Below are 9,073 nucleotides of genomic sequence, written 5' to 3' on the forward strand. Positions count from 1 at the left end.
CGATTTGTCGCTGATCCAAAAGGCTTTTAGGAACTGTCTGATGGCTGGAATTCCCCAGCATCCAACAGCTGATGAAGTCATTGAGATGGGTGGTGAAACATCTTCATTGGAAAATCGAATTGCTTGCAAATACATTCTACCAGACATTTTGCACTGACCTGGTTTAATGAAAGTGTTCACAGACATCATGTTTATGTTACAAATAGCTAGCTAATGCTGTATTTTGTCACCTTCAGTACACTTTAGTGCCTAAAATATATTACATTGCCTGCTAAATTACACCAATCGAACTAAACTGAAAACCACCCAATTGCACTGTGGAAAGCTTCTGGTTAAAATATAGTAAAGCAACACTTCATAAAAGTTTAAGCTATTGTCTGAACTGTTAGCACAACTGTAAAAAGCCAACTATAAAATTATCCCATAATGATAAAACTTGATGAAACTTTAGTTTTTTATATCTGTATGCGATTTGAAGCAGCAGTATTGAAAATATTTTCAATACACAAATATGAAGGAAGGAATTTTATTTCACTATTTACAGGGTATCTGCAGAATTTTTAAAAATACATTTAAGGCAATTTATGACCCATTTTAAGAGCTGCACAAGTAAAATGAACACAGTATGAGTGGGGTTGGACAATGTCTATGGTAACATACAGTATTGAGCCATAAAATTACATGATTTACTTAAGAAACGTAAGAAAAACAAATAAATGTACTTTAACAACAACAAAGAAGTAAACTGTAAAGTAAACTGTCACACAAAACACAGAAATTAGAAACTAAACAAACTCAATTAATTATTCATGCTTAACAATGCTCAACCAAGAATTAAGCAGATCACCAACCTCCCCCCTTAAACATGAGAACAATAAACTGTGCCATCCAGTGTTGCCAGATTGGGCGGGTTCCCAGCCGCACTTATCACAAGGGCTCAGCAGACAGACGTTATGATTCATGAGTGACAAGTTTTTAGCGTGATAAGTTATAACGTATCTTATTTTGAATGTAGTATGACTGTATATTCAAGTAATCACAATGCCTAAATATAAGTTAAAGAGTGGGAGAGTGACTCAACTCTCAAAACGTGAATTATTGTGGAGTGAGATGACACAAAGGCTCTATCACTGCAACTCCGAAATCAGAGCACATTTGAATTAATCATAATCGAGTATATATGACTAAATATATACTCGATATGTAAACTAAATATGTCGGTTTATACGATCATGTCTTTTATCTTTTAAACGTCCAGATTGATAAATCCTTGAAAACTGCTAGACTTGATTAGTTTTGACTGTGCAAAGTTCTGTATTATGTTCTACATTATGAACTTAACAAGAGGCTTCCTCTAGTTCTGTGTAAAATTATAGAGCGACACGAAGGTAAGTGCATTATTGTTGTTGTTATTTTTTTAATTGTCGGATTATAATTAAGTATCAATAAATGACACAGTTTTGAGTTGACTGTCATGGTGTGCGCATGAACGAGTGTGAAATACCTGCTAATTACATTGCTTTTTCCTATCACTTATATTGGGCACTTTTTGCATTTAAATTGGATTATTCTGATTGCTGACATTGAAAATCATGCATGTGTTGTTTCGAGGGTATCGGTAATTTCTTGATTGCCGTTTTGACAGTGTCTGCTTGCATATTTTAGCCTATTCATGTTCGGTAGCCTAATTCTCTTTAAAGGGGTCATATGATGCGATTTCAAGTTTTCCTTTCTCTTTGGAGTGTTACAAGCTGATTGTGCATAGATAAGATCCCTGAAGTTGCAAATACTAAAGACTCAAAACCAAAGAGATATTCTTATCAAAGATAAGACTCTGCCACGCCCCCCTAAAACGGCTCGTTCTAACACGCCCCCACATATCTATGTCACTATGTGGAAATATTTGCGTAATGCCGCCCAAATGTACACGCAAAGAAAGAAGGCGTGGTTTCAGTAACCACCGCGGAGCAGCCATGCCAGGGAGACGGTGTGTGTTTCTAGGCGAAAGCAAAAGCACTTTATTTGGCCTTCCGAAAGTAACAAAATAATGATCTTTAAAAAAGCATCATATGACCCCTTTAATGTAGGCTATTTGCCCCGATTTGATTCGTTTATGCGAAATTTATATTATTTATAATTTATATTATTTTGTCGTCAATATTTTGTTTTAAGGAGTTAAAATGGCCCTTATCAACCTTGATTTACATATTCTATAACATTATTTTGACAGTTAAAATTTTGGGCGGGTTTTTGTTAGCGTTTGGGCTGGAAATCGTCCATCCAATCTGGCAACACTGGTTATATTGCGGTTTTCCCGGCAAAGGCTGCACATAAAGCAGCTCCATGCTCATGAATGCTGCTTTATCAGAAATTATAGGTAAAATTAAATTAAAATGCCAACGACACGTTTCTGAGGACAGTCGGTTCCCTTCAGATACATTCAAATAAAGACATCCGCGGCCGCGTTTTGACTTGAAACGTGCAGCGCTCATATTTATTCAATGACATCATTGCCTTTTGAAGTTTAATCCAGCCATATTGCGACTCTTGTCTTTCCGTCCCCAACTGTAAGACCTCTTGAAATTATAATTAAGACATTTCTTATACCATTTAATGTATTTAAAAAATGTTATGGCCTTAAGTTTGATACAACTCACTGTAGGAGTTTTTAAGGACCTGCGGGAGATCTGTATTTAAGATAGCCCGTCAGGCAGATTGGTGATACATTTTGATAGCCCGACTGGAAAACACAATAGCCCCGGGACGTCGGGCTAGCGATTTTGCGAGCCCTGCATAAATCGTTTTGCGCAATAAAACTAGAGCCGATTGCATCTAGCTCATACAACAGACATTTATCATAATTTACATGTCTAAAGATGTTTGAAAACCAAAGTGAATAGACACTGGTTAATTCTAGAGTCCAACCACATTACAGGCCCCACTAGATTTATACTGAACAGAGAATAAACAACTTCATCACGCTATGTTGGGCTTCTTGTAAAAGACACTTTAAAACGCTCACTGTATTCTAAAAGCAGGACTGCATGTCAGAAAACAGTGTGTAGATGCAATTTAGATCCAAAAACAATACAAAATGTACAAATTCTTACACTGCATGGGTAGCAGCTTTTAAAAATATTAGAGAAAATGATCCTACCTTAACCCAATTGTGTGCGTATGTTAGATTTTGGTAATAAACAATAATCCACATCTGCAAACCACAGGATGCAACAGATGCACCTTATAAATAACCTTTCTAAATGACATCACCATTCATGCTACCATTGGTACACCACATTCTCCTGTTTTCAGTCACAAAAATTTCCCTCTGCATGTTTATATGGATTTCATCCTTTCCCCTTTGTTCTGGGTTTAAACATGAGGTCAACCTCAAATGCAATTGTTATGCTTTGTGTCATTGTGACAAAAGATTTCCTGTTTTCATCTCAGCTAAGATCTGGATTCTGGAAAAAAGTAATTGTTACACATTAATGTAACTCAAGCTGTTAATCAAAGCTGCTGATAAAACAATGATTGTTGGAGTACATTTTATATGACAACACTAGGCTATTTAAATACTATGACACTTTCAACTTTCACATCTAATTCAATGTGTTATATTGAGATCGAGATGACTGGGAAAAAATTCCCAATTAACCTGAATTCACCATATGTAAAATTTCCACAAAAAAAAAAAACTTAAATTTGGGCTACTTTTGAATGGCAATCAATGGTGAAAGACACTACAAAGTATGTAGCTCTAGCATCTACCAGCAAAACAATGGCAAGACCACATTAAGGTTTAAATTTTTTCCATATTCTTTTTTTACAAGTGCTCCATCTTTCTCTGTTGTAGGTTAACATGTAGCAAAGGGTATGAGGTTCAGTAGCAAAGACGCCTATTTGCAGTGAGTGACAACACGTTCTTTACAGAGAGGGGAGGCTCCTAAAATCATATGCTCTGATGGACAGACATGAAGGGGGACAGGATGCAACACTCAAACTCAACCTACAAGCACAATTGATTAATTCACACTAAAAAGGCCACTGCTATATGAAGAAAGGCAGGAAATAATGACATGCCAGCTGTTGGGAGAGGTGAAGAGGGAGAAACATAGTGAAGCTGACAGAAAACAAAGTAATAGGTCATAAAGAGAGAGAAAAATAGGGTTGTACTTTCAGAGTAAGCCTTTAAAGCCAAACCAGGTATCATAAAACATTTCCAATGGGATTTTTAATGGCAGTGAAGGAGAAATAGAGGGCGGAATAACCATTACAGCATCCCGATCCGACATGACACTCACTCACAGGTCATTCTCAAGAATGGAATCAGAACAAAATTAAACAGGTCTGTTCGGCTAGCATGGGGTAGTTGTTTTACACAACACACATATTGTAAATCTGTTTTTATAACTGGATACACTGACACAGTGAGCTACTCTGCAATTGGCAAGGGGGAAATAAGAGAGATGGGGGAGGAACGCTTGCAAGGTTCATTAGGCTCAGCTACTGACTCTTTTCACAAGATCCCATTTGTCACCCCCACCTGCTGGTGGCCCTAATTGCAGTCAGTTTACAGTCAACACACACACACGATTCCTAACAAGCAAATTCAATGTCATGCAAACACCTCTCATATGCACAAGTGTCTATTTATGACCCACAGGAACAGTAACTTTACAAGATCACAGTTTCTACAACCTATAAACTTGCCTCCTTTTTTCCAAAGGCATTAATCAACACAGTTTACCACACAGTGGCAGGCTGAGGAATTCTTAATTTGTCACTGAGGAACTAAGCTGTTATAGATAGGAGCCACTGACCTCAGACCGGCAGTCACTTACAATATTTAACTATTACTCATTGCCACTGAAAGTGCAAAACGGATGCGAGGTCAGCATAGCAATGCAATGTCTCAATGACCAAGAGACCTCATTTAGAAATCTTCACATGCCTGTCTTCCTGGAACTAAAATCTTCACTTTAATCTGATCTAGTTTAAAATACTGAGGTGAATCCAATTGACTCTGAACCTTTGTGACCCTTGAGATCCAGAGGCATCTGCTCTTTTTGGCCAAAACAATCCAGGAGCAGAGCACACCAGGAGTTAAGCAACAATCTGCTTTTATCTGGAAAAGGAAATCCAAGGGCTCAAATTATGTTTTGAGTATCTTTATTAGAAGTACATAAGAAGACATATACAGTATGTATTGTACTGTACATGCACATATCATACATATAACAGTAATGTAAAGCCAGTCATTTTCATAAATACAGTTATATAAGCTGATAATATTGTTGAATGGAAAGCATACTAATGGTGCTTGCTGCTGTAAGTCTAAAGCTAGTATAATTTCTCATACAGTAATTATATTTCATTTAAACTATCCCCTAAGTCTTAATATCCAACTTTGGTGCATAATTAATACCAAAACATCTGTGCTATGGACAGTTACTATTAACTTTCTAAGTGATCACAGTTATGGCCTTTGTTTGATGACAAAACAAATGAAAAAAAACTTGACAAGCCATGTGTGCTCTAAATATGAAAGACTTATCAAATAAGACTACAAAACACCTAAACCACCATAAAAACCACTCACAACAAACACTGTAGCATCATGGCAATGTGTCTTACATGGGCAAGGTTTAACAATATGTGAAATAGACTACATTAAATAACCAGATGATGCCATGATCTCAACAGTACAGGTCTAGCACAAAATCAGCGGCCTAGAACAGGCTGATGAAACACTTATGAAACAGTCCAGCCCAGCTAGGATTAAGAAGGATGACCATCCAAAACAGAGTTCAAACTATGAAAAATCAAATTAAAAATGAAATGAAAACAGCTGACAAGTATCATGTAATTAATATAAAATATTCTATATAAACATGAGGAACAAACACTCAAGAACAGAAAAGTGGTTGGGGTTTAAGACACCATCAGATAGTCGTCAGTTTCACACTTTATAGAACATATGAGGACTTGGAATGATAAAACTACACTAAAACCTTTTTCGATTGTTTGCTGAAGCCCAGGTTGGCTCTGCACTGCAGCAGAAATAAAATGTCCCTGAAGCCAAACATGCATTACAGCATCTCTTCTGACTTCATTGCTGGCTCTAAGATATCAAGGCAGGTAGGAAACCAGTTTCATTGTGAAATAAAGATGGAAAAAATAAGACAAAAGTCAGGAATTGGCCATGTGGCATGGCGGTTTGGACAGTAAAGAGGCATGAAAAATGAAGAATAAGAAAAAATGTTGAGGCCTGGGAGAGCTCTGAACCCTTCTTGGATTTGTGAAATGGAATATTCACCTTTTGTCTGATGTGTGGTATGGAAGAGATCAGAGATACTAATGGAGAGAGAGGAAAAAAAGGAGGAGACACAAACATAAAAAAGGAGAAGAGGCAGTAGAAGAAAGAAGAAACAGTTTAAGTACACAAAACAGACTAGACTTCAACCTGCATCTCCCACATAAGCATCACAGCTCAATGGCCACATAAACACTTTCAACCCAATCAAAATTTTTACAAAGGATTTATGAAACTGCACTACTCAGCCGAATATCCATGCACAGTGAATCCATTTACTTGTGCAATATACTGAAAACATGGTTATACATCAGTGTTACAAAAGACTTCTATTTCAAATAAATGCTGTTCTTTTAAACTTTCTATTCATTAAAGAATTCTGAAAAAAATCCACTAAAATATTAGAAACTGTTTTTAACACTGATAATAATATGAATTTTTTCTTGAGCACCAAATGAGAATATTATTTACAAAAATCATGTGATACTGAAGACTGGAGTAATGGCTGCTAAAAGTTTCAGCTTTGCCATCACAGGAATATATTAGGCTACATTTAAATATATTAAAATTTAAAACTATCATTTTGCACTATAATAATATTTCACAACAGTTTTTATTTACTGTATTTTTGGTTTAAATAAATGCAGCCTTGGTGAGCATAAGAGACCTCTTTCAAAAACATCTGAACAATTGCCACAGCAGTGAGTGAAATTAAAGTGATAATTTGATTGTAGTCCTATGAAGCTACATAAAGTGACTACAACTACAGACTACATGTCTACAGCTGTAGAGCTGGAAGGATTGTGCTTGGGAAATACTAGAATAAAGAGTTGGAGACGTATTGGGTTTCAGACTTGGAGAGGTATTAGACAGTAGAGTTGTTTACTGGAAGTCTGCCTGTCACCATGTCTGATAAATGTCTTCACTCTCACTGCGGCCCTCCAATCTTCCCATCTAATATATCATGTACTGACGCGTCTCTTGGTTTAAAACCAAATGCATGTTATTGTGCGCAAGACACTCATGCACAAAAGCATGAACAATTATATGCATACATATGCACAGACAAAACAACACATTCTGCTTTACAGGTACTAAATGTAGCGAGAGTACATTTTTATTGACTCTAGAGACCATATGGGGGGTATTATTGGTCACAGGGTTGCAGGGGGATGAAAAGGAGGGGGAAAGAGACAGACACAGTGGGAGCAGAAGGAGGTCAAACACAATTGCAACATTTCCTCACTCAGTACCTAGCCAACATTTCCCAGATTCCTTCTATTTTCCTCTTTCATGGAAGTTTTTTTTTTCATGGATAGATTTATGTTTGTCCAGGGGCTCACATGTGGAATCTAGAGCGTTCTGCTGAAGGTAAATATTTACGAGCCCTGATTTGAGGAAATAAAACAGGGTCTCTTCCTCAACTATCCTTGACCTCTGACATCTGACAACCGGTCCTTGTCACACACCAGCTGAGATGTATTATGGTGTCTGTATCTATGGTGATGTATTACACTGGCCAGGTTAACCCAGAATGTGACACTGGATAAAATGTCAGGTCATTATAACACCACTGGAATGCTAAAGTCAAACAAATCCCAACACAGATCTTCACAAATGGTGTCATTCATCTTTTCTTTGTACTCGTTCATCCACGTCGCCTATGTTTTACTTTCAAGCAATAGTAGCAGGAGGTCAGTTCAGATGAAATGGCCTTTAGTCTTGTTATTAAGCACCGTTTAGACATCAGGACAACGCACGTTTGCAGGCTTTCCAGTAAATTCTAATGATACTCAGGGCAGCTTTCTTTTTAAAATCCCTACAGATCAACAAAAGACTAAAACTTGACCTGTGGGAACAAACTTGATCCTAGCTATAACTTTTCTGTGCACAGAATCAAAACAACACGTCCGGAAAAATACTGCTATTATCTATGACTGAAAAGCATGATCTTACCAGGGTCTGCTTTTTGTATTTTGCTTTTTATTATATGATTTATTGCATTCATTATTAATACAGTCCCCAGATCAGACACAAGAAACCCTGGCCTTCATTTTGTTTTTCCGGTGACTTCCATTGAGTGAGCCAAACCCCTCTGGCCTGCTATGAGTTTTTATTCTGTCATTAATTACAGAATTCTGCTGCTAATTAACAGTCAGACAGAAATTAATTGTGAGGAATGCTATCATCCTGACAACATCTGATTGTGATTTGCAATTGTGTTCATGGCCTTCGTTATCACATCCAAAATAAACAGGACAATGGTGAAACACAATAAAAGAGAGGACGACAAAATCTGCTCAGTCGCTTTTGCAAACTTTTCTGCCCTTTCAAACTATAACTTAATCCAAATCAGACAATGACCAGTTATGACTATTATGCATCATGTCAAATGTGCCAACTACTTACAACCGCAGCAACCTCAAGGGCTGGATTCATGAAAATCTTTTTATAGGAAAGTGTCACAGTGGGGCTCTGTGACTAGAGACTCTTATTATGAATAGGACTCTTACTTTGACACGGGACTGTGAACATACATGCATACGCTAATCTGTTTTGCGCAAATTGAAGACCAGTTAGCACTAGGGATGGGCGATACCACTTATTTTGCACAGATATGTTTATGTCGTTGATCATGTGTTATGTGATGTTGTTCCTGTCCTCATAATGTCATTTCTTCCTCAGTTCGACATTTAATGATTCATACATTTTACTATGTTGATTTATGGTGTTGTGTTGTGTTAAGAAGTAAAGCAA

This window comes from Sinocyclocheilus grahami, unplaced genomic scaffold (assembly GCF_001515645.1).
Source record: "Sinocyclocheilus grahami isolate Dianchi unplaced genomic scaffold, SAMN03320097.WGS_v1.1 scaffold24.1, whole genome shotgun sequence".
NCBI lineage: Eukaryota > Metazoa > Chordata > Actinopteri > Cypriniformes > Cyprinidae > Sinocyclocheilus > Sinocyclocheilus grahami.